The sequence below is a fragment of the Falco punctatus genome (assembly GCF_963210335.1).
Source record: "Falco punctatus genome assembly, chromosome: 10".
NCBI classification, from domain to species: domain Eukaryota; kingdom Metazoa; phylum Chordata; class Aves; order Falconiformes; family Falconidae; genus Falco; species Falco punctatus.
In genome coordinates, this window is record NC_137590.1 from 32882017 (window position 1) to 32905987 (window position 23971).

The 23971-nt window shown below is 46.1% G+C and overlaps 1 long non-coding RNA gene across 13 annotated transcripts in view; it reads right to left on the minus strand.

Moving 5' to 3' along the window:
• The window catches only part of LOC308070887, a 70767-nt gene that overhangs the window by 12046 nt on the left and 34750 nt on the right, over window positions 1–23971 (minus strand). The window contains exon 5 of one of the 13 annotated variants that reach the window (XR_013930909.1): window positions 4633–4747. The exons of the other annotated variants lie outside the window; for them this stretch is intronic. This is a non-coding gene — a long non-coding RNA (uncharacterized lncRNA). The remainder of the gene's footprint in view (window positions 1–4632; window positions 4748–23971) is intronic. 13 annotated transcript variants of the gene reach the window in all.

A 23971-nucleotide genomic window follows, 5' to 3' on the forward strand; every position in this document is an offset into this window, starting at 1 on the left:
GAGCTGCTTTGTAAATTAAAACAAATACTTCTAACATTCAGCATGATATGATGTATAGATGCTTTTCTTTCAGCTAAGTTAAAACAGCAGAAACAGAAGAGCTGTGGTCCAGTTGATGAGGTGGTATAAAGCAGAACTGGGACACTAAGGTGAGTGGGCTGAAAACAAGCACTTAATGCCTTCCCACAATCTTCCTCTGTGTTTGCATCAACTTACTGCATGAGAACACAGGGTAAACAGTTAAAAGCATCCACACAGCTCTGGAGCCAAAGCCCCGTTGAGTTTTTGGTTCCTTAACTAGCACAGACGCTTTAAAGCCTTCTGCCCCAGCAGGCGAGCAGCCTGACACTACCCTTAGACAAAAAGGAGATTGTTGCAGTGAGGAATGTCTCCAACCATTAACCTTGCTTTGGATTTAGGTTTTTAAGATGTGCTGCCATGAGGATGAAAAGCAGAATGGCCCAGGGGCTGCAGTTCTGTCCCACCACACTTAAGACATGTTCCTGCACCCTCAGCATCTCTCCTGCTGTGATGGCGGTGCTGCATAGGAGCAGTCTGCCTTGCCTGCACCTTCAGGACCATGGCTGACAGGTCAGGTGGGCCTTGCTGTAGCAGAATTCTGCTGCTGTGTGCCAGGGAGCGTTACCCCTCCACCTCCCTCAGCAGGGCTTCAGTTCATGCAGGGCAGTGCTGCGCGGTGACAGGGAGCGGGACACACACAGGTCTTCCAGCCTTGAAAAAAACCACTAGTGGAGCTGCAGGCAGACTCCTGTTGCACAGCAGCCAGACTGGCTGGCACCCCAACAGGGCACTCCATCCCCGGACAGCTGCAGCCAGCCATGACAGCACCTGTGCTGGCAGGAGGGAGGGGTATGCTATCTGTCAGAGCAAGCTGGAGGGCAGCTGGGGGGAACCGTAGTGGCACCCATGCACTTCATGCACTGCATAAACTGCTCATGCTGTAGAAGTGAGACACCAACCACTTGTGCATGCCACATGTGAGGCACAGAACACACAACACTCACACTGGAGCCAAAACCCACTAGTGCACAGCACTTGTGCACCGCACACAGGGAAAACAGAATAGGTGTATGTATGCTGCACACTGGTGACACACAGTGGAAACAGGACCTGTCTGCATCATGCAATGCACAGGTGAGTGACAAAGAAGGGGGTTGTGCACTGTGTGCCACACGCTACACACACATGCACCCTGATGCTTGTGGGTACATGACATTCATGTGCCATAATACACAGAACACTTGCACTACACACTGAGGCTCCACAACATTTGCTGCACACAGGCATGAAACATCCCACATGTTATGCCCCACACAACAGCACATGTGCTACACAAACACACCACAGACATAACAGCACAGATGCATGTTGTATACACAGGACACTCCACATGCATGTGAAACATACATGCAAGCTGCTTATGACAAACCATACCTCACAATACCAGTCCCCTAAACACACACAGCCACATACCACACAATATATGGCCATTGTACCCCTGTGCCCCCCACCCCCTGCATTGTTACTTTATTATTGGACCCTCTACTCACCTCAGATATTTTATTTAAACAACATGCCCACAGGCTCTACAGACACTCCCAGTCTGTCCCCTGACAGCAGCCTGCCCTGCCACTTGCCTGTCAAACCCCACTGTGCATTAGGGATCGCTTTTACAGTTCAGGTTTCCCAGCTACTTAGCTTTCTTACACTGGTGGGACTGAGAGGAAGCCAAAGCAAAGTACATCACCCCCTAGTAGGAGAGCTAAGAAAGCAGCATCCATCCAGTACCACTCAGATGTCCTCCTTTCCTGTGCCCGTTGCCTTTAACTACACAGTAATCATAACGTGTGCCTTTGACTACCTCAGCCTTTTTCCTTTCCCAAGGCATTTATCCCTGTGACCCTCAGCAATACCAGTGTGCTTTTTAAGCATCACTTGAGGTAATGCTGGAGTTAGTTGGTATACCAGTGTGTACGCCAGGCACAGTGCTAAAGATACATTCGGACAGCAGAGCAGTAGAAGGCTGTAGAAGTTGGAGACTGACTCTTGTTTCCCCCAATTATTTAGTAACTGCAGTTCATTTCAATGACTAGAACGTATCTGCTCCACTTCACTTGTCTGAAGAAAATAACAAAACCCCACAAACCACATAAGCTTTTATACCTTAGCATTACAGTACAGCAACCATCCTTCTGCGGTTTGGGCTTCAGTTTGGCTGACTTAACTCATAACTCTGGTCAAAACTTCATTTCATTGGCCCAGTACAAGTACTCTTTCTCAAGTAAAGCATTTCATCTAGGAAAGCTGGTTATCAACACACCCTCTCTCCCCTTTCAGGACAAGCAGCCACACACTCCAACACCTTCAGCTAACGTTACCTCCACAGAAGCAAGCCAGAGGTAGCCCCAAGCAACTCAGTCTGTGCTTGTGCTGTGGCGCAGCAGATGCTCAGCCATGAGAGACAGTCAGCCTGCTTCTCTGTGTAACCCAACTCCCCCGTGCCACAGCTTGGTTCAGCTGTCATTGGGCCTTAGCAGGAATGCTGCAGGACAGTGCTCCTGGCTACTAAGCATAGCTTTGATGGTCACACATCTTTCTGCTCCTTCTGGGCACATGCAGTTGGTAGCAGGCAGATGCTCTGCACACCTAGCTTTCTCATATCTTAACCCTTCCCAGTGGTGTTACATAAACCAAGCTTAGAGCAAGAGCTGCGTTTTCATTGAGCCTGAACAGAGTAAAGCACCAGATTGCTGTGGTGGAAACCTGTACTATAAGAAACCAAAGTCATTAAGCGCTATAAGCTGCTGCATATTCTGCATTAGGGTAGAGACCTGAGCGCTGCCAAGACCCACTGTCCTTGCAATCAAGTACTGTACATAGCCAGGCACCCCTGAGCTGCCTCCCAGTTGGGGCTGCAGGACACCATCACTGGAGACTTCTGAGTTTAGGACTACTAGATCTGGATGCTTCTCTCTCTCTGTGCTCAGACAGTTTCTGCCTCTAGCATCTGAGACCCACATTACAAAAAATTCAATAAACCATTACATTTTGCTTAGCTAAAATTCATTTCAGTTACAATACTATGAAGAGAAAGTATCCATAGCACTTGGCAGTTAATGCTTATGCAACAGAAGGGACCACTACGGTAAGACACCAGTCAAACCCATCACACCCATTCTGGTTCATAAAGCTTATGTTAAGACAAGCAGTTTCCAAGTGAGATAGCATGTTAGTTATGTTACCAGGATCATTCATCAGGTTACTCACTCATTGTCTTATACTGGTGAATGCCCCCTTGGTTGGTTGTTTTTTTTTTTTTTTTTTAAACTATTTATTCATTGAGTCAGACACAGGAAAGTGCACTCTCTGGTGGATGGCTGTAGGGGAACAGAGTGACTTTCGGGTGCTGAAGGACTCCAGAGGGGAAGAAACCGCTCACTTGTGGCTTGAGGAACCAGCATGAGAGCTCAGTGTGGGGGAAGACAACAACTCTACCTGCAGAGTTTATGAAAACCATACACAATGAACAACTCAGAATTGCCACATCAGTGGTACAGACCTTCAGTACATGAGACTGCCTCCAGCTATACCCCTCTGAGGGACTGCGACCTACGTAATGAGTATTAGCAGTGGAGTGGTACAAGGCAGTTTCTCCCCAGGCCACACTGAAGGGAAAAGACACCTTGGATCATTTGTTATAAGCGACAAAAGTTTAAATTACACATCCAACTCCTGTTTTGGAAGGGATTTTGATACCACTGAGAAAGAATGCTACTGCTGGTAGGAGTGAGGGGGACCTGCACCCCTTGCTGGTGCCGGGTCACACAATGTGTGACAGGTAACACAATATGCGCTGGTGACTTGTCCCATCCTAAGACTCAGGCAAGCCCACTGCAGCCCACCGGCCTTCCCAGGAAGCCTCACAGGCGTGGACATGTACACTCAGCAAGCAGCCAGAGAAACCATAATCACATCAAACACTAAGTTCTCACAAAAACCCCAACTTTAAATTTTATTCAGACTTTGCATGCTAGCATAGATTAGGCAGTTACAGTATAGCACAATTACAGTATAGCACCATGAAGTCAAAACACCTGTTGAGCTACGACCACCCTAACCTGAGCTTCTATGAAGTACAACACTTTGACTCTATTGCCTAACCTTGAGTTTAGTTCACCTTAAAAGCAAGTTTCCATGTTACACTAAATATTCTGAAATGTATATGAGCTAAGGTATATAATTCTCAACTTTTACATGCTTAAGCACAAAACTAGAGTCACAGAAACTGAACAAAAGCATCTTCAGAGGTCATCTCGTTCTTCTGACCATTATTCTGTAGCTCAGATAAACCTACAACAGGCTGCATAGATTTACGGGCATCCACACCTGACCCCTGCTTGCCAGCTACACAATGCACACTGTAAAGCCCCTTGTGAAGTCTGTAGATAACGTAGCGCTGCGTAATCTTATTTCTAGGGAGATCTGTTGTATTGTTTAAACTTACTCCTTTTCTTTGGCAGCTCTGTTTCATCTGTCCTTCTCCCCTGATGGAGGCCAAACAGATAAGCTTCCTTTATTGCCCCCCTTTGGTGTCATGTTTTCTAAACCCACCTGTGGATTTAACACCAGTGATCCAGAGGAAGGAGCAGCCTCCTCCATCTTAGCTTAATGGCCAGAAGACTCAAGCAGCAAATCCCCCTGGAGTCAGTCATTTTTATCCTGTGACCTAGGAGACATCATCCAAGTTGCAACATGAATGATATTTCTGGAGTGAGACATGAAATATTAATTACTGGAGGCTGGGCCCACGGAAAGCATTCCTTCGATCACCAACTCCCACTAAGGACAACAGGGACTTTACGCGTCATAGACACAGCCGTGTTCAACTGGTCAAGTCCAAACTGACAATTGTCTAGAGATACCTATGAGCATCCTTCAGCAGGATGATGAGCATCATCCAGTAAAGCTTAAAGGTGCAGACAGTAGACAAGTATACTTTTGGGTACTTAATTGGTTAAATAATTGTGCTTTCTGTAGAAAATAGAAGGTTTTCCTACTGCTTAACTTATTTGTGATATTTGAATTGGTTGCTTATCTGTCACGATACACTCTGGCTGTATTGCTCTAATCATCTAGATTAGCACAGGTTTATTCTTGCTTCTACCTGGCACACAATCGTTTGTCCCCAACTCAGAAACGGAGAGGGCAAAACCAAAATGACCCCGTTGGCCCCATTACTGTGTCAGTCATCCTCAGCCAGCAAGGCTTGTATGCCAGTTACACCACACATACACAGCTTGCTGTTGGGAGTTTAACACACATCTTTGCTTCCCAGGGTTTTACAGAACTCTTGCCAGTCACTTTACAGAAGTACCATTTACTTGGCCCCACTGTCCGAGACCACTTTTAGCCCAGCACTCCGCACACGATGGTTACAGCTAATAAAGATACTTTTTCTAAGCCTAGGAATAGCTTTGGAGCAGCTGCCTTCACTGAAAGAAAGGCCAGAAAGACTTATTTTGCCCTTTTCCTCTCCAGCATGTAGACACATAGTATGTTCTGGAGACTGAATATTTGAAACAAGAGATAGTCATTTGTCTTTATGGGCTGCATCAAATGGTGGATTTAAAACAGTTGGAAGTATACAGAGCAAGGGTAAGAATGAAGAAACTTGGTTTGCTTCCTTGGTAACAAGATCTACAGCACAGCAGGAGAACAGAGCATGATAATTAGGGAATTACAGCTGTTAGTCACAGAAAATATGCTGCAGTTGCAGGTCAGGGACCTGAGGTTGCGGCACAGGAAGGAAAACTGTAATTTAGAGTCTGTGAGGAACTCTCTGCATGCATTAGACTTCTTGCTACTTATAGCATCTCTACACCTGTTTTCCAGAGCGGAAATCAAACAGACAAGAACATAGATCGGCAACGAGCACCAATAAAATAGTTTCTCTAAGAGAGTCAGGACAAAAACTACTTTCATAAGAAATACTTTTAGTAAGAAATAATGGATATTCCACCAGCTCTTGTTCATTGCCCCTCCTCCTCTGTGAGCAACCCTCTTTCTAAGCAGGACAATTAGAAGCATGAACTTTAGGATGACAGGGAGGACAAAAAATTTGATCCACAGTTATTCTGGGAGGTAAGAGCTCTTGTAAGCAGCAGCAGTTGTTACAAGGGAACACGAATCCCAGTGAAACTCAGCTCAGCTTGGAGACCCCCATGTATTAAGCCAGAGCCTTGCCTTAGTTCCCTGTAAGAGGTAGCTGTTCCTGAAGGGAACTGAAGGGTATACAAAGGGCACTACAAGCCTCAGATGGAAGACAATACCATTTTATTTTCCTAGCTTTCACGTTACAAAAAAATCCCCAAACCAAACGCCAATGCCAATCAGGCCCAAGAACAAGCCCAGAAACCTGCAATAACATCATTAAAGCAACTCCAATTGTAGTTTGCCCAAAAGCCATTTAAAAGAGACCTGTTGGTATAGCTGATGACCAAGACACTCAACAAGCACCTGCTGCGAAGCGCTATGGTACCTCCTCTTCTTCCATTGTGAGCTGGTCTCATCCCAGAGGACCAGGATGTGCTTTAGCTACCGCACACCAGAAACATCACCCAATTTCAGCTGTCCCCAAAGCTGGACAAGAGGCTGCCATGACCACACACTTTGAGGTGTATTTTTATCTGGACAGAGACCTTACGGCATTTTCCTCATCATACCTCAGGGGAAGTTGTACGCAAGCCAGGTCCAAAGCAATTTGAAAACTTGACTCCCATTTTAGCTGAGAAAAAATGGCTTTTCCAGACCTTGAATGGTGTTAAGTTTTAATATTCTTTCAGTGAGCGAAGTAAATTCATAGACGCTACAACATTCACACTGCACTGATATGCATGGCTCCTGGAAGAGCTGTTCAATCAAACTTGTGTGCTTTACTGCAACCTTCGATCCAGCTAAATCTTCGGTAAGGAGTTTCTCATTGCCGTTCCACTCGAGAGTGGAATTTTTATTTGTCTACTTCTCCAAGTCTGTTCCACCCTTTGTTCCACACTGGCCCCATTTAGGTTTAGGTTTTTCAAATAATCTTTCTTTCCTAAAATTTCAGCGTGTGGAAAAGCATCTTTCTTACTTCTCCGTCATTAAACCAATTTTCTTTAGAGACAGAGAGCTGACTCTTAGAGGTGAGAGCAGGAGCATAAGGGAACTTGAGGGAACCTAAACTTGACAACGAACAGAAGAAACACCCACCACACCCTGAGGCTGATGGAGAGCTGGCAGCCTCTCTTCTTCAGACCTGCACCTGTACAGCCTGACCACACCACTCAGATTCAAAAGCCAATACCAGGAGGCCTCAGGCCACAGGGCTCAGAGCTCTCCATTGGGCACAACTTGCTCATTTGAGTGTTAATAAACATTTATTAAGACTTCCAGCATTCGCCTGCTCCACCAGCTAGTGGCTTTGCATCACATCTAAGCCAAACTCATTCTTTCCATAGAAGAGCAGCTATTAATAACTTCCTATTGCCCAGCCCAGACTGCTGACCAGTAGCCAGGCCTCCCCAGTTCTCCTTGAAGGCTGGCAGCATGCCATGCAGATCAACTAATTCAAAACTATTTTGGGCAGGAAGGTATTTCAGTGTCCTAGACCCTCAGATAGCCCTAAGCCAGTGTTTCAAGGTGATACCACATGAATTAACTCACTGCTCTCAGTTGTGCAAGGTGTCACAGCAAGAGCTCAGAGGTGAGAAACCCCCCTGGGCTCTGGGGTAAAACCCTGCTCCTGTACGTCATGGTTTTTTGACTTTCTGACCTCTGGGGAGCAGTGGCAAGCACTTACCAAAGGGGTAAAACACTTATTCTCCCTCGTGAGTTGCCCAACCTAGGACCTGTGCCTCACTCAGTCTTGCAGCCTTTTCAGAGCTGCTTAACCATAATAATGTGATACCTGGTTTGAAAACCTTCCAGGGGAAGACAGCAATTTGCATTAAGAGTCCCACGCAGCGACTTGCCCAGGACGTACCTACGCCCACTGATTTTCTTGCTGGTACCTGCGCAGTCATTTCTCTGTGGGAGACAAGGATTCGCTAGGTCTTGGTGCAACACCAAGATATATTTCAATATATAAGCCAATATATCTCAGTAAAGTTTCAAATCCATCCTGATACTGCCAAGTGCTTGATGCCATTTTTAGGAAGCAGAACAACCAAGTATTTAAGGACAGATCCTTCCTCAAATAGACAAGAGCCAATCTGCAGCTGTTTCTTGGGAAAGATTTTGCCAGCACTACAAATGCTCCACATGGAAGTGGAAAGATGCTACTTCTGGGCAATAAATGCATGTTAGATGACACTGCCACTAAATATACCTGGTGACTGTTAGCACAATTGTTTTGCTTCCAGTCCAGCTCCCTCTTTGGTGTGGGCAGCAAGGGCATCTTAAACTAAATTCATTTTGGGGCTGTTTCACTTAATTACTGAGTGTGAAGGGTGGGTGCAGGGAAGAAGGAAGGAGAGCCAATATTAAGTGTGGAAATTAATACAAAAAGCTGCTGGGATATTAATAGTGTGCTGAACTAATAAGATGCAGTCAAAGCTATGAAGTTTCTGTAACGCTGCAGCAGCTGCTACTGTGAAGTAAGACACTAGAGTGGATCTGTGTATTTACAGCAGTTATCTGAAAGCCTGGGCATGTAATTCCACTTAGAATCCCCACCAACACAAATACATTAAAAGCAGACCCAAAAAAAGCTCCTGTAAACCCACTAAGCACAATAGCAAAAGTTTCCACAAGAAATAATTCATATCATTACAGCTATTCTCACATACATGGGCTAAGAGCCCTGCTGGACCAAACATGGCACAGAAGCTCTTGTTAAGAGCAGCCCAAATACCTTCCAGCCCTCCTGATAGCTTAAAAAGCCTTCTGGGACAGAACCTTTAACATAAAGTCTGCCCCACAGAAGTTACGCTAAACAGTGACTATTTAAAAACCTTAGAACCACATCAGCCTGCTTTTTTTTTTGTTTTGTTTTCCCCATGCACCTACAGGTGAAGTTGGTTTGTCTATTAAGAGATGAGGCATCTGTTTCCTTCAAGAGTTCGATTATGGAGACAAGAAGCCCCTTCAGCTGTCTCAAGACCTGGGAGGCCAGCAATGCCTGCAACATTCAGGGCTATACCAACCACATGGAGAAGGGCTATCAAGGCCCAACTTCACACCTCTGAAGGGAGAAATCAAGTTTTTATTTGGAAGCATTACCTCTACACTGGCAGAGAGAGGACAGTCGGAGAAGGTCAAGGATGTCAGCCCTGCACAGACTGCCGAGCTAACAAGCAATGCCACTCACTAAGTCTTTGAGGGGTTGGTGCTGTTAGCAGCCCCTCAGTGGTAGGTCTGCCCTAGAGCCCTTGCTTCGGAAAGAGCAGGGGTTTGCAGCCTAACACAAGATGCTGAGCATTTGCAGGATTGCTTCTCAGCTCTTGCTCTTCCCCAGACACGCGCTGCAGTTACACTTGCAGATGTTGAAGTAACTTGGCCTGGCTGCTTGGCAAGCCCACGTTAGACCTAGCTGCAATTCCTCAGTGCTTCACATTCTTCTGTCTGCTTGGAAGAACCGATGGACATTTGAGAGGCATCAAGGCCTTGGAGAAGGAAGTAGTGCAAAGGTTGTTTTGGAGACAGCCCTAGCAGACAGCTCTGGGCCGACTACTCAGGTGCTTTAGGCTCATAAGCCTTTGCAAGGTAACCAGGACAAACACTTTCTTCTGGCAGCAGATCGCAAGAGGAATCCCAGTGCAGAGAACAGGCCCAGGCAGAGAGACACATCCTCACTGAGCTAGGGCAAGGCTCACAGCACCTACCACACAGGGCAGGAACTCCCTATGCTAGCTGGTAGATGGCAGCAACATGCTCACTAACAGCTCTGTTGTGCCTTCTGTGCTCAAAAGCTACCCATGCATGGGCTTCTATGCGTTACCACAACCTTGCAAAAGACTGAAGAAGTCTACATGGTTAAGATCCCTTCACAAAGTACAAGAAAAGAGGTATTCAGTGAACCCTGGGAGGGATGGGATGGACACAACTCAATACACCACACACGTGGCACCTGCCATGCTAGCAGCACGCTAGGAAGAGCTGCCACCAGAATAGCACAGTACTGCTACTGCCCAGAAACACTACAGCTCTGGGTATGATCCCATTATGAAATGATGAGATAAGCACATAATATATTGTGGGTTTGAGGAGATGAACATGGTCTCTATACAAAACAACTGCCGTCAGACAGGATCACCATGATCCCCTTGGACTCCTCTGATGAGCAGTAGCCCTGAAGTGCCTAAAGTCCTCGCCACGGGTAACTACTCCAGGGAGAATTCTCTGGAGGCTGAGCAGCAGCCTAATGTTACATAGCAAGACACTAAGAGAGTAACAAATGCCATTTTGTTAAGGAAACTTTAGAGAAGAGTTACACTTCTAAAGACTTGGTTTAAGCTTTTGTCACTGGCAGGGAAGGGGAGAAATTGGGTTACCTAACTGCTGTTACAGCAATTATGAAATGGAAGAGACCAATGACTTGAAGAGAACATTGCAGTTCATAGCAAAATTCCACAATGTTTTTCATTAGGTGTGTCCAATTACTTCCAGTATAAATTAGCCAGCCAGTTGAAACCAAGTTTGCAGAAAATGAGTTTAACACTATTATCAAGTGGAAAAAAAGAAAACAAGGAAAGATTTGTTTCCCACAAAACAGTCACAGAAGTCTAAAGCAACCCTGGAGATCTCTCAGGCCCTGCAAAGTCTTTCAGGCTTCCCGTGTGCTTCACTGACAAGATCCAGTGGAGCACCTGATGGTAAGTTTGTGCAATAGTTATAGGGGGAAAAAAATAAATAAAAAAAGAACTTACTATGAAGTCAGCTCTGGTAAAGCTGACTTCAAAGTGCACTTTCAGGCTGCTGAGCAACTGCAGATGCAGGCAGATAGCTCATAATAGTATTCGACCGCCTTACTCATACAAAGTGTTGCTGATAGACCATGTAAGTAACTACAAACCTTCTCCCCGGCCATACTGAGTTCACTGACCACGTCGCAAACTAACAAGTCAGCTCCAGCTCCTTCAGTTAGATCAGAAGGCAGTAGGCCAAAGAATAGGAGCGATACTGTGCAAATCCCTACCATTGGTATGCAGGCTGTAGTTTTCTCTGAAAATTTAGGCCATCCTGCTGACTCTGACAAGTTTCTTCTAGAAAACCATAAGGTTTCCTATTGTGTATGTAATATCCAGCTCCAAAAGCAGAGAGTACATCATCCTATTTGCAGTAGAAGACTTCAAAAGCAGAATACATCAAAACCATACTGAAAAGACGCTTTAATCATCTTACGTGCGGCAAAACTGCAGACCCCTATTCACGTTATCTTCCCTTCAGGACAGAGGTAGGGAGCAGTACAAGTGCCAGCCTGAGGACAGAAAGCTTGGGAGAGCTTGGCCCCAGGACAGCTCCTCCACAGCACCCTGAGGGCTGAAGAGCACTCCCACCGGAGCCCAGCGCCAGCTCCCCCAGCCCTTCCTCCCCCCACCAGCCAGAAAGGGCCAGCCCTCACCAAGGCAGCTCTCTGGGGCGCTTAACAGGGTAACATACACCAGGCAGTAAGAACAGCAGCTCTGTGCTGTCAGGAGGCAGGCATACCACTGGCTGCAATGCATGCTGCTGTCAGGTAAGCAGCAAAGTTTCTCAGTGGCGGTTTACCCAGCCTACCAAACACTAAGGGCTGTTTGTGTTCCAAATCCAATCAGCTGCCTGAGCACCACGCAATTTAAGACTGTTCTCTAGATGCAGACCAACTGGGGCCTGTCCTTTCGTTGTCAGAAAGAGGGGGAGGCATCTACATGGAGGGCAAATGAGCGCCTAAAGCACACCTATGCTTAGTTCCCCTATTGCCTGCATCTTCTACTTACTGAGAGGGCGTTAAGTCTGGAAAAAGTTTGATTATCTGGAACAGTGCTGTGATCCTACACTTTGTCTTTTTGCAGTTGGGTGGAACCAAACTGGGCACACAGCAGTGCAGGGTGAGCCATACACACATGACTGAGATGGGAAGAGACACTAATAAAACCTCCAGGGCTTTCTCAGACCATCCTGTCATTCGATGTAAGAATCACAGAGGTAAAACCCTCCTCCTTACCTGAGCTGGGCACTGAAAGCAGTCAAGCTCCAGCATTAAATGAGCACGTTTGCTCAATCACAAGTTGGGAGTACAAAAATAGGCTAGGTGGTTTTACAATTGGACATGACAGTCCACAATGTTACCAGAAACAAAAGTGAATAGGATGCCTGCACTGAACTTCATGCAAAACAGCTTTCAGTGATGCTACCCTGACCATGCAGAAGCCAGGAGATAACATTAAGATTTCACAGACTTTTACTTTCTACATAGACAAACAAGAAAAAACAGCCACCATTGCACACAGTGCCAGGAATCAGGTGCTGCTGCAGCAGATCAAGCGTGTCCCAGTCATTCCAAGGAAGAGCATTTCTGTTGCTACTCTTTGCAGCTACCACAGCAAACACCACAGTGTTTCCACTGTGCTCACACCCACTCAGCAAGGGCTGTGGAAGTTAAAATCCTTTTTGCACAAGGGCTGTTACAATGCATCCTCTCCATCCATGGCAGCTTCGTAGCTTAATTGGAGTTCAGGCATACAGTTCTGAGCTAGAAACGTCTGTTTTACAAATTAAATCATTATTCCTCTGATATATTTGCCTTCATCCACAGGCAGATTTCAGCATGGACCAAACTTGTAAACTTTTTCCATCCTGTGTTAGACCAGTCACCACTTAATCATCAGAATCCAATCAGAGGTGGTCTTAACACTAGCTGGTTTTAAGGTAATGAATTTAAACCCTATGTATTATAAACTTAAGGTGTGGGGTCATGAACTATTCCAGACTTTGAAAACACAAGTAAAAAGAAATAATGTTCACAAGGAAACAGGCAGAATGATCAAGCAGGAAAAACAGTGACAAGTTGATCACATGAGTGGTATTAACAGGATTATTTGCAATATTCAGCCTCACCTATAAACACTAGAATCAGGAATTTACCCACTCTACAGACTGGTCAGGGACCAGAAGCATTTCCATTCACTGTCATCTAATCACACAAGTACCAACTGGAGTTGGACTAAATAATTGTTGTAGGTCCCTTCCAAATGAAATATTCCAATTCTCTTCCAACATGACGATCTCCAGACAAGGAAACCTGGTCAGGGCCACGAGACTGCACAACAGGACAATTTTCCTCCTTTCCAGATTCCTGGGTTATTTTGAGAATTTTGGTTTCTCACCAACCAGCAGGAGACTTGCAAGCTGTCACAACACCCCCCATCTAGTAGAAAGTTATTTCATTGCTTCAAGTTCTGCACAGTGTGAAAGCTACATGAGAGTTGTTAAAAAAAAAAAACCAACCCAAAACAACAAACCAAAGTCTTAGGAATAATAGATCTGAGCATAAAAGTTGACACAAAAGAGAGACACTGGCTAAGAGACAAAGGTGACATTAAGTTTACTATTACATTCTCCTAGATCTGGGTCTCTTGACCATACTTGACGACAAGCAAGAGCAGCCACTAGGGTATAGGAAGAACCACAACAGATGGCAGGTTCAGTCTTCTCTGCGCAACTGCAGGTCTATCCCAAGTATTTTAAGTCTCAAACTGAAGTACCTAGAAACTTGTGGGATTTATTATTCCAGACTTATGCACCAGAAGTAGAGCTCCAGTAAAGATGAGAATATACAGACACAGTAAGCACTCCTGGGCTGCTATACAGCAAGCTGACCATGATGGGACCATAAAGGCTCTTATTAGAGACCTGCAATTCAGTGTCTGAATCTAAGCCTTGGTCTCACCATCACTAGGTAGCCAGGACTTCTGTAAATGACCTTACAGTCCTCTCATTCTGGAAGTTTCTTCCAGACTTACCTTTTACTCAATAGTCTAAACATGAGCCAGAGAAAACAACAAACTTGCATCCCCTAAAAAAAAATCCTACTAAAGAGCAAGCAGCAAGTTACTGCAACCAAGTTGAGCACAAGTGGGAAAACAAAAGGACTCTGCCTCCCACCACAAGGGTGGCCATGCAAAGGTCCTGCATGCACACCTCCTTTCCATGTTGTTAGGAGACAACTGCCAAGAGATGCAGTTGCATGGCAGATGCGCTCCATTCCCCTCTCCTGTGTGCCCGGCAGCTGCAGGCCTGGGGGTCCTGCCTGGATTGCTGGGGCTACTCTCGGGTCTCACCCACAGCCTGTTACTGCCCCCCGTCATTTTGCTCCAAATGCTTTGATGTTTTCACCATTTCTTCGGGAGTGACTACAACTAGCTATCCACTGCAGAACCTCAAGCCTCCAATGGAAGGAGGCTGATAGGGGGAAGAATATGGTTTGCATGTGAGCTCAGCACCCCCATTTCTGAGCAAGCACCCAGAAGTCGAAAACAGGTGCCCACTGGCAGTGAAGGCAGCAAACATGCTTGTTGCACAAACAGAGCGATAGTCTGCCCCTTTCCTCCAGCCTCCAGCTCCTCCCAGCTATGCAGGACTCATCCATCAAGTATTTACTACTTGCCCCCTCTCCACATTTTTGCCAGTGAAGGAGAAGCAAGTAAACAGAGGGGCTGCTCATTTGGTATTTTTGCCACTGCTTCCATGCTGCAGCAATATCCTAAAAAACACCAACCAAGCTCTACCAGATTTTTAGAAGTCTTAACTCAAGAGACCTTGCAACACCCCCGTACAGTTAAGAAAAGGATATTGGCTCATGCCACCCACCGCTGAAACAGACACCCCGAGGCCGGGACGAAGCAGCTGTATGACACGACACAGCAACACTTCACAGCTTTTTAGGGTAGAAAGCAATTAACCTTTGGCTGAATCCCCCCTTAGCTGCAAGCTACAAAAAGAGTGTTTGTTCTGTTTTCTTCTCTACCCCCCACCTCCCCGAAGCCTGCACAGCTCTGGTGTTCTCATTAGCTCACTGCCCAGGCTGCTTTCTGGACCCTGACATGGAGAACAACAGTTGTCATCAAATTAATGGGCTGTTTATTCAGATATTAATTTTGTTTTTTCTTGCTTCTGCCCCAGAGTAGTGGCAGCTGATTCAGATAAAATTAGGGTGAGGCTGCAGTGCATTGCGTTTCTGTTCACAGTAAACACACAAGAGCCAAGATCGACTTGAGATCTCAGCTGTCCTTTAAAGCAAGTTCAGGGAGTTCAGGCAAGGTCCTCTCACAGGTCTGGAAAGAGGAACTCCTTCAGCCGAGGGAAGACATCTTTCTGCTTACTGCTGTTTCTTTCTAGGTCTGACTGAAATTTAGTCCCGTTTTCTGTACTTACACAGAACTTTCATCTCCAGGTCCTGCCCTAAGACAGAGCTTCCCAGGGTCCAAGTCTGCCAGCTACCCTGTGAAACCCTGGTAATCCCAGCAGTCAGAAGTCACTTAGATTTGAAGCCCTGAATGAACATCCTGTATAACAGAGAGGGAACAATTTCCAAAATCAGAAGGCAGGTAAGTGAAGACTTAGGAACATAACCTGGGTTTGACTCATCAAGCAGTATTGCTCCACGTCACCCTGAGCATCTATTTCAAACTTCATCCTCATGGGCACAGAATGGGTTCCTCTCAGACTACCATCAATTTAAGACTGGTCTGGTGAGTCCTGATCTTGAAGGACCATTACCTCCATCATCTAGGCTCACTGTAGTCAACTCCCACACCCCACCAGTGTGACCACCTTTGTACACTCAGCACAGCTCTCTGCTTCAGCAGAGGCAGGGACTGGTTTTGTGTTGTCCTAAAACACACAAACTCTCCATAGTTACACGCAAGTGCTGAATTTAAGTCAGACTAGTTCCCGGCCAACATCAAGGAGAGGCATTAAATGACCTTAGGGGTTACATTACATCGAGAAAACCAGTACATAAGCAGCACCTAGAAAGATAAAGCTGCTAATCAGCTTAATCCTATTAGTCTTCTATACTCTTCCGTAAATTATGTTCATAAACAGGTATCATTGAGTCATTTCGGTTGGAAAAGACCTTTAAGATCATGAAGTCCAACCGTCAACCCAGGGCTGCCAAGTCCATCCCTAAACTATGTCCCTCAGCACGGCATCTACATGCTTTTTAAACCCCTCCAGGGACAGTGATTCAGCCACCTCCCTGGGCAGCCTGTTCCAGTGCTTGAACACGCCTGATACGGTTTGTCACCGCATCACTTCAGGCAGTTAAACCACTCTGACACCTCCATTTTGGAGCATGCTTCTAACGTAAAGCCTTCCCACAGCACGCTCCATTCCGAGCCACCAGAAACGAAGCTGTGGCTGAGGTTGTGGCCACCTGCAGGAGCACTGGGTAAGCAGGGCCAGACCAGCAGCAGTTTATGACAGGCAGTGGAGAGTGCAAAGTCAGCCCGATGCAGGGGCAAGGTATTTGGTGCTTCAGCAGGCAGCCGCAGGAGCGCTCTTTCTGGTAACCTTCGGGCACCACTGCGGCCTGCCTGGTCACAGGACCAGCAAGCGCACACCTCCTCTGAAGCTGGAGAGAAGAGCAAGCCCACTGCAGATCCTCAGCCCCAGGCCAGACACCTCTTTTACAACCTTTTCTTTCCATCACCTGAACAACATGAGACCTTTCACCAGCCCTTCCCAGGGTTCACAGTTAAAAAGTGAGCCAGATTAAAGACGCATAAAGCTAGCTGGGTTTAAATCTGCCTCTCGGCTAGGCTTCAGGTAGTTACGTGAGCCCGTCAGCCCCAATGTCTGCCCACAGGCAGCGAGGGTCCCCGGGCCGTGCCGCGCCTGGCCACTGCACCTCCCCTGGGGCTGCGAAACACCACAGGCTGCACCTGTACAGCAGCACGTGCGGTGCCCAGCCAGGGCAGCAGCAGGCATGCATTGATCTGCTGGCAGCAGAGAACACCTTTCTGAGGTGCCAGGAGAGCAGATGCGATTATAACCTGACACCTTCCAACTCCTGTTGTGGGTCCGTTATCACACCCAAACAGGAGCATCACATCCATCTTTTCCAATAGCTGAAGTCCCTTTTGCCTTAGTTATCTACAGAAAAGGCTGCTGTAAATGCTCCTTCTGAAGGCAAACAAGAAGTCAGGAAACAAAATTAAGAGTCAAAGCCAGCCTCATTAGAGAAATGCAGGCAAGAAAAGAGAGCCTGCATTAGCAGATACCCTGCTAGTGGGCTTAAAGGAGAAGGAATCCATAAAATCTCCAGGCATTCCAGCAGGCTGGGTACCCGGGATCGCTTTCACAGTTTAGGAAACAGTTTCATCTCAACCCCCACAAACTGACCTTGGCAGAACAGAGAGTTTGCTCATAACAGCCATGTTTGTGCTATGAGTAATCCAGTACTCTAAGTTAATGCTCTATTTTGTTGGTGGAACAAAACATCTCATTATCATGCAAATGAGACGGGGGAGGGGGGGGAAGAGATACCACATTAAAATTACATTGATGAAATGAAAATTTCCTAAGTCCATTTCACAAGATCCTCCTACCCTGAAATATCATCATTTTGTGCATCTTCAAGTCTTTCCTACGTAAATTTGAGCTTTACACATGATCACATTTTTCCAATACACCAGAAGCGAAGCATGTATGCTCAGGCTGAAACAAAATACACTAGGCAGTTAAATGGGGGAGCACCTTCTTCAGAAATAACCAAACGCAGATCTTTTGATTACTTACAGCTCAGTGAAAGAAGAGCAGGTGAGTGACTCTACATTTATAGGCAACATATATAGACTTTACTAGGATCTTCCTTTTGTTTTCCATTTTGTCAAGCTTACTGTATACACTCAGAGCTAATCTCATTGAACTCTGCGGTTCAGGATAGAGACCCACTGTGCACCTGAAAGCAACAGGCGACTGTTGCCTGCTGCTGGCCAGCAAGGAAAGGAACAATGCATTGGGACAGCCAGATGTGGATGTGATTATGTATCTGCTATTTTATCCTGTCAGCTAGGTTACACACACACACAAAAAAAAAAAAGGGGGGGGGGGGAAGTACTGAATTTAGGGATTTTTAGCTAAGTTGCATTTCTGTTTATTTATTTACCTTCCAACTTAACTAGTTACAGCAACTCTCCAAAAGAAAGAGGCTAGGCAGACAGACTTCAGCATCTGGGGAGAAAAATTCAGGAGTCTCATCAGTGTCCCATAAATGCTCCAAGACTGCATGCACATCAGTACTCTGCGAGGCTCGCTTTCTTCTCTTAGAAGGGGAAGCCACTTCAGCAAGTAATGTGTGCCAGTTAATGAAAATTAGGTCAGGCACCTTACCTATATTACAGTCACACAATCAGTTCAGAAGCCCTCTGAGACACAGCGGTTTCTGAAAATAAGAACTAATGGATTTGGCCAAATAAGCTGTAACTTGGGGGGTGGGAGCAGTGAGAAATACCATAAGGCTAACGTGGGGTCCGAGTCCAGTGGCAGAGAGACACCTGCTTTTCTAATGAGACAAGGTGCCTACTTCTAGCCAAGCTGGGCCAGGTAACGTGAACTGTCAGAATCTGCTTATTTAAAAACCTGAACCTAGAGCCAGTGGCAAGCTGGCTTTGCCACAGCAAGGTGCTGAAGGAAGTGAAAGCGTGAAGGAGAGGTTTAAGTTGTGGTATGTCTTTGAAGCTCTTGTGCCATTCGGTGTTAGAAGGATCTACGGACAAAAGGAGAAGTAACGCATTACAAAGTCCGTGGTAGCCAAGTTCATACAGCTCATGGCTTTGTAACTTCTCAAAAAATGAGCACATTCACACACATTAGAAGAGTTGGTATATAAGTAGACCATACCTTTGGCCGCATGAATATCCCATTTATTAGTACTGATAAGGTTCACAGGCAAACCTTTTCTCCTGTCTCTTCTGCACAGAGAGCAGTATCTTGACCTATATTAAGTAGTTCATGGGTAGATACTTCCAACAGTAGATGAAGCTTTGCCTTCTAAGACCTCACTCACTGTGCAATGAATTTGGAAGCACAGGACCACCTCACAGAGCATAAGTGCTCAGCCTCCCAAGCAACGTGGAAGCAAAGACAGGAGCTGATTTAGTGGTGAGGAAGTTAAAGGTGACTGCTAGTTTCCCAACCAATGAAACACGCCAGGTAAGGACAAGGTCACCAGTCCTTAGGCAGTGGATGCAGCATAAAACCCAAGCACAGTTTATGCCCAACGTGCAGGCAGGCTGTGCTTGGGTGGTGACCAGTGGCACACCCCACACTTGCCACCATCAGAGATTCTGCAGTTCTGCAGGCTGACATTATGCAACTGCAGCTTTTCCATGTGGAAACAGGATGACTCCCCCTGTGTTTCCCATACCTCCTTGGTCCAAGCCAACACAAGGAAATTAAGCCTAGCTGGTCAGGTCCAAAAGGTGACCTAGGCATGGATTTGATGCTGAAAGCCTGGGTCTCAAGAGCAGCCCATCAGGGCTTCCTGCAGGCCATCCAGAGTAACTAGCACAGAGTGAAGATGAGCTGCTCCACAGGAAGGGCTGTAGAGGCAATTAACTCCTCTGGAGCAGACGGAAAAGGCACAGCTCAGAGGTATCTGCATACAGCTTTCCACAGGCTGTTCCCAAAACTGTGCAGCAGATCCCTCCCCACCTATGCTCTCTGCACATACACACACACAGAGGAGCTCTGACACAGCACTCCCCGCGATGGGGTGAAATTGTTATCCTCATGCTTATGGTCATGGCTCCTACCCGCCAGCGTCTCCCGCCATGTCAGTCACACATGTGCACACAGGCTTCCCCAGCTCCCCCCAGGTGTGTACACACAGGCTTTTTGCTGTCGCGAAGAGAAAGAGGGAAGAAAATCATGGAGAAACACGTTCAGCCCAGTGTTATTTGGCAACGCAGAGAGCGAAAGAGCATGTATTAAGCAGCTAGTGCAAACCCACTGAGCAGTAACCAACTGACAAGCTCCTCAAAGACCCATAAAGTGCCCTTTCATTCTTGCCTGCCCTCAGATGGGCAGGTGCAGGCAGTAAGGCAGGAGTGTAGAAAGAAACTCTTAGCCCTCCAGACAGTATAGTCTCCACAGCTGGTATTATGGTCAAATAGCACAAGCCATAAGCCAGCCCTTTTCTGTCTGTCATCATTCTTGCCTTATTGTCCTGGGCTTTGCTTTGTTCGCTGTGAGCGGGCATGCTCCAGTTCTCAGCCAAATGCCAGCAAACGTGCTGGCGTGCTGCCCACCCTAAGTACCGTGTAGGCAGGATGGCGCCTCCAATACTTAAAACGATATTTAATGTTTTACATCATTGTGGGCCTGTAGCTTATTTTCTAAATCCATGAAGCAACAGTGGAGCAGCATGTGGTCTGCTAATGCTGCACAAGGAAATAATGCACGAGGGGAAGAGATTAGTGTGGAGGACTTGAAATTACAGTTGGCATTAGCTATAGAATAACATATAGCATGTTATGACCTACTCATCCCAGACTCCACAGTGCATCTAACAGTGGACCGTAAGAAAGGCATATACGGGAGGAAGCCAGCCCAAGTTGCAAACAGCTTCACTCTTCTAGTTCTACCTTCCCAAATCTTTGAAGACAAGATTCTTTAGTAACTGCTTAGATGAATAAAATAGCTACTAGGAACACTGCTTTCAGAAGAAGTGACACAGGTGTAAGGTAAAACCATCAAGTACAAGCTTGCTTCTCACGCACAAGGAGAAAATCAACATGACAGGCAGGGAACGACACACTCTGGTCGATGCTGACGCATGCCACAGACCTCAAGGCATCCACGGATTGTTCTCCCTGCCACTAGTGTTAAAAGTCACCTTAAAGGCCTCAGCAAATGCCATGGCACCGAAGCAATTAGGATAGTCGTATAAAATGCAGAAGTTTAAGAACAGTATGCTAAGTGAAAGTATTTGGCACTTGTTAATACGAGAAAGTTGCCTCAAACTACATGAGGATATGTTAACACTGTCTTCCCGGCTCTATTTGCTTGTTCAGTGATTAGCTCTTCTGAAATTAATTTTTGCTGAATAAGTCCCTTTTGGTTGCCTTGTATCTGTCACTGGTGGGAGCGACAGCAAGGAGCATATCTGCATTTCCAGAACAGAAGTCTGACAATAAAAAAAATAATCTGTCCAAGGTGGACACTGAGGTCAGTGGACCTCACTGTTAAGTGACACTTCAGTCTCAAACACTACAGTCCAAGAAGCCAGCCATACATTTGCATAGTAACTCCTTAGTAGGTACTTAAAGCCGAGACTAACACATTAGACACTGCAGCTACCTAGGTTGCGCCCCACAGCCACCACAAGGGAACTAAGGCAGCAAAGCAGAGAAGCTTCCCTGAAAGATGAGGAGCTGACAAAAAGAGGGATTAGCCATTTCATCACACAAGCAGCCACCTCCAAAACCCAAGTGCTACTCAGATCCTAATAAAGTTTATGCTTACAAGCTATTCTTGTCATGGTGACTAGCCCTATGCTTCTCAGTAGAGTCACTTCAACAAAACGCTGAAGATTTAACCCTGGCTATTGGGTTGCAGTCGTTGATCAGAAGTGACCAAGAGCGCCCACGGACACCCAGATCAAGTACAGCATAGCACAGCCCTTCCCTGGCAGGAGACACCGACAGCAGAGCAGCTGATCTTTTGTTTCAGTACCAAAAAACTTTAGGACCAGGCTTTGAAGAAAATGTAAGCATGCTTAAGTATGTTTCCATTCAACAGTTGGTTACTTACTTATGTGAACTGACTAGTACTAAACTCCAGTGACGCTGGGCAAGGTTTAACTAGGAAAGCCTTCTCACCTTATTTCAGGGTGCCCATCCTGCCCCATCCTCGTTCCTGCCCCTCAGTGTTACAGGAAACACTGTATTTTGAAGTTACATCTGCATGGCAATTCAGGTACTGTTCACTATGCTCATTCCTGTTAGCTTTTCTACTTCATACCCTTCATTCAGTGCTTAGAACCATTTTTGGATACAGAAACTTGAATTTGACCCTTTTTGCGCTCTGCCAGGCTCACAGCACAACGCCTGCAAGCAGCTCTGTATCACACATGCTCACCCTACCGGCCACACGTAAAGAGGCCGAGACCCCCACGCTCCCTCCCACAGGCATCTCGCAGCTGTACATGACTCCTGAATTCTACCGTGCAAAAACCCCACATGTCTTGCTTTTATTTAGAAAATAACTTTAAAAATCCTTGAAATTGAAACAGTGTCTTGTTCTTGGAACACATTAATGCTTTCTTCACTCTGTAAGAAGTTTGCCTGACCCCAAATATTTTTTCCTTGCCCGCCCAGCCATCAAACTGAAGAAAAAAAAACCCTATTATTTACCCGCCTCAGGTTTTCAGCAGAAGTCTGTTCAAAGGAAGCTTCACCATACACTATTACAGAAATACTACAGCTGAAGGCTACAAGAGCTTCTGCACATCAACGTCAAGACTTTTCCAAGAGGACGGACTACTGCACTCACCTAGCAGTGCCTTCTCTGCTTATTTACAGCACTGCAGCCAAATGCATTTCTGAAGTTACCTGTATCCTAGCAAGTATCGTTCCCTCACACACAGTGTGACAGTTACTCTTTTTACACCGAACTAGACTATTTTACTAATGGCATTTTTCTATTATTTCTCTGTAGAGGCTTCCAACCGTTGCTGGATACAAAAATTCATCTAAACCAGTTGTGCTCTAGAGACATATACCTACCCTATGACTCCACAATTATTTCCTCTAAAATTTGATATGAAGATGTGGACTACTTTGTAGTATGATCCATTTCAACTGTGTTCCAGCAAGGTAGGTAATCCTACCCTGTTCCAGTTTTATAAGAATCCAGGCAATTTGAATTAATAGCATAAAAGTATAGCACTTGCCATAAACATGGAACAGTTGCTTTATTGCACTTGTCAAATGCATTCCTCTCTTTGGTCACAGTTATCGTCAAAGAATTTAACAAAAAATTAACAAGCAACTCACAATAAAAAGGAACTAAAAAAAGTCAAAGCTGGAGAGAGCATCACATACTCTATGTGTTTGAATCCTCATGTTTTTTCCAGCCTGGTTCTCACTCTGTTCAGCAAATTTCTTGGAAGCCCCATCCCTTGTACAAATTCCAGAGTGGAAAGGACACCAGAGAGGCTCTTCCTTTCAGCCTCCCAATAAATACAGAGCAACTGAACGAGCAGTTCTAGATGTGTTTACCAAGCTGATGTCAAACGGTGTTCCTGGCTGTACCCACACCACCCCAGAGATCAGCCAGGAATAAACAGCCATCCTTACCATCGCACCGACGTGCTCATGACCAGCTTTATGGCGGGTACCACTGCCTGGGGGAAGTATCAGTGCTCCCCTGGGCACTTTGCACAACCTCCAGCTATTCCCATCTGCCTTACGGTGATGGGGGATGACAGCTCTAGCAGTCTCACCCCCCAGAAAAACTCCTCTGAGGGCCAAGTAGGACCTGCAGTCTGACCAGAATTCACATCCTTCAATAGGTCCACCTGGACAAACCCTTAAGGCCAAGGGGTTCAGAAGTATTCTGATCCCTGACACAGAGCACCGCCTCAAATCAACAAGGAACGTCGCTCAATTTCCTTGGGACCATCCACTCTGGAGGAAAGCATCTGAGACTTGCAGTCCAGAGTTTGGAAGAGAGGGCAGCAACACTTACACAGCTCCTTTGAAAACTATTACTGATGGCAAAAGATTAACAGAAGGTGTGACGAGAAACGTTCAACTTCAAGAAAAGCGAACAGATGCGGCACACAGGATAAAGACCTGCCCTGATTGCTAAATACAAACAGCAGCAGCTATGCACAAAACGGCTGACACTATCATTGCCCAGGTTATTAACCTGGATGGCTCATCATCTAGTGGGGGAGGGTTAACCCGCCGGAGGGCAGGCAGGC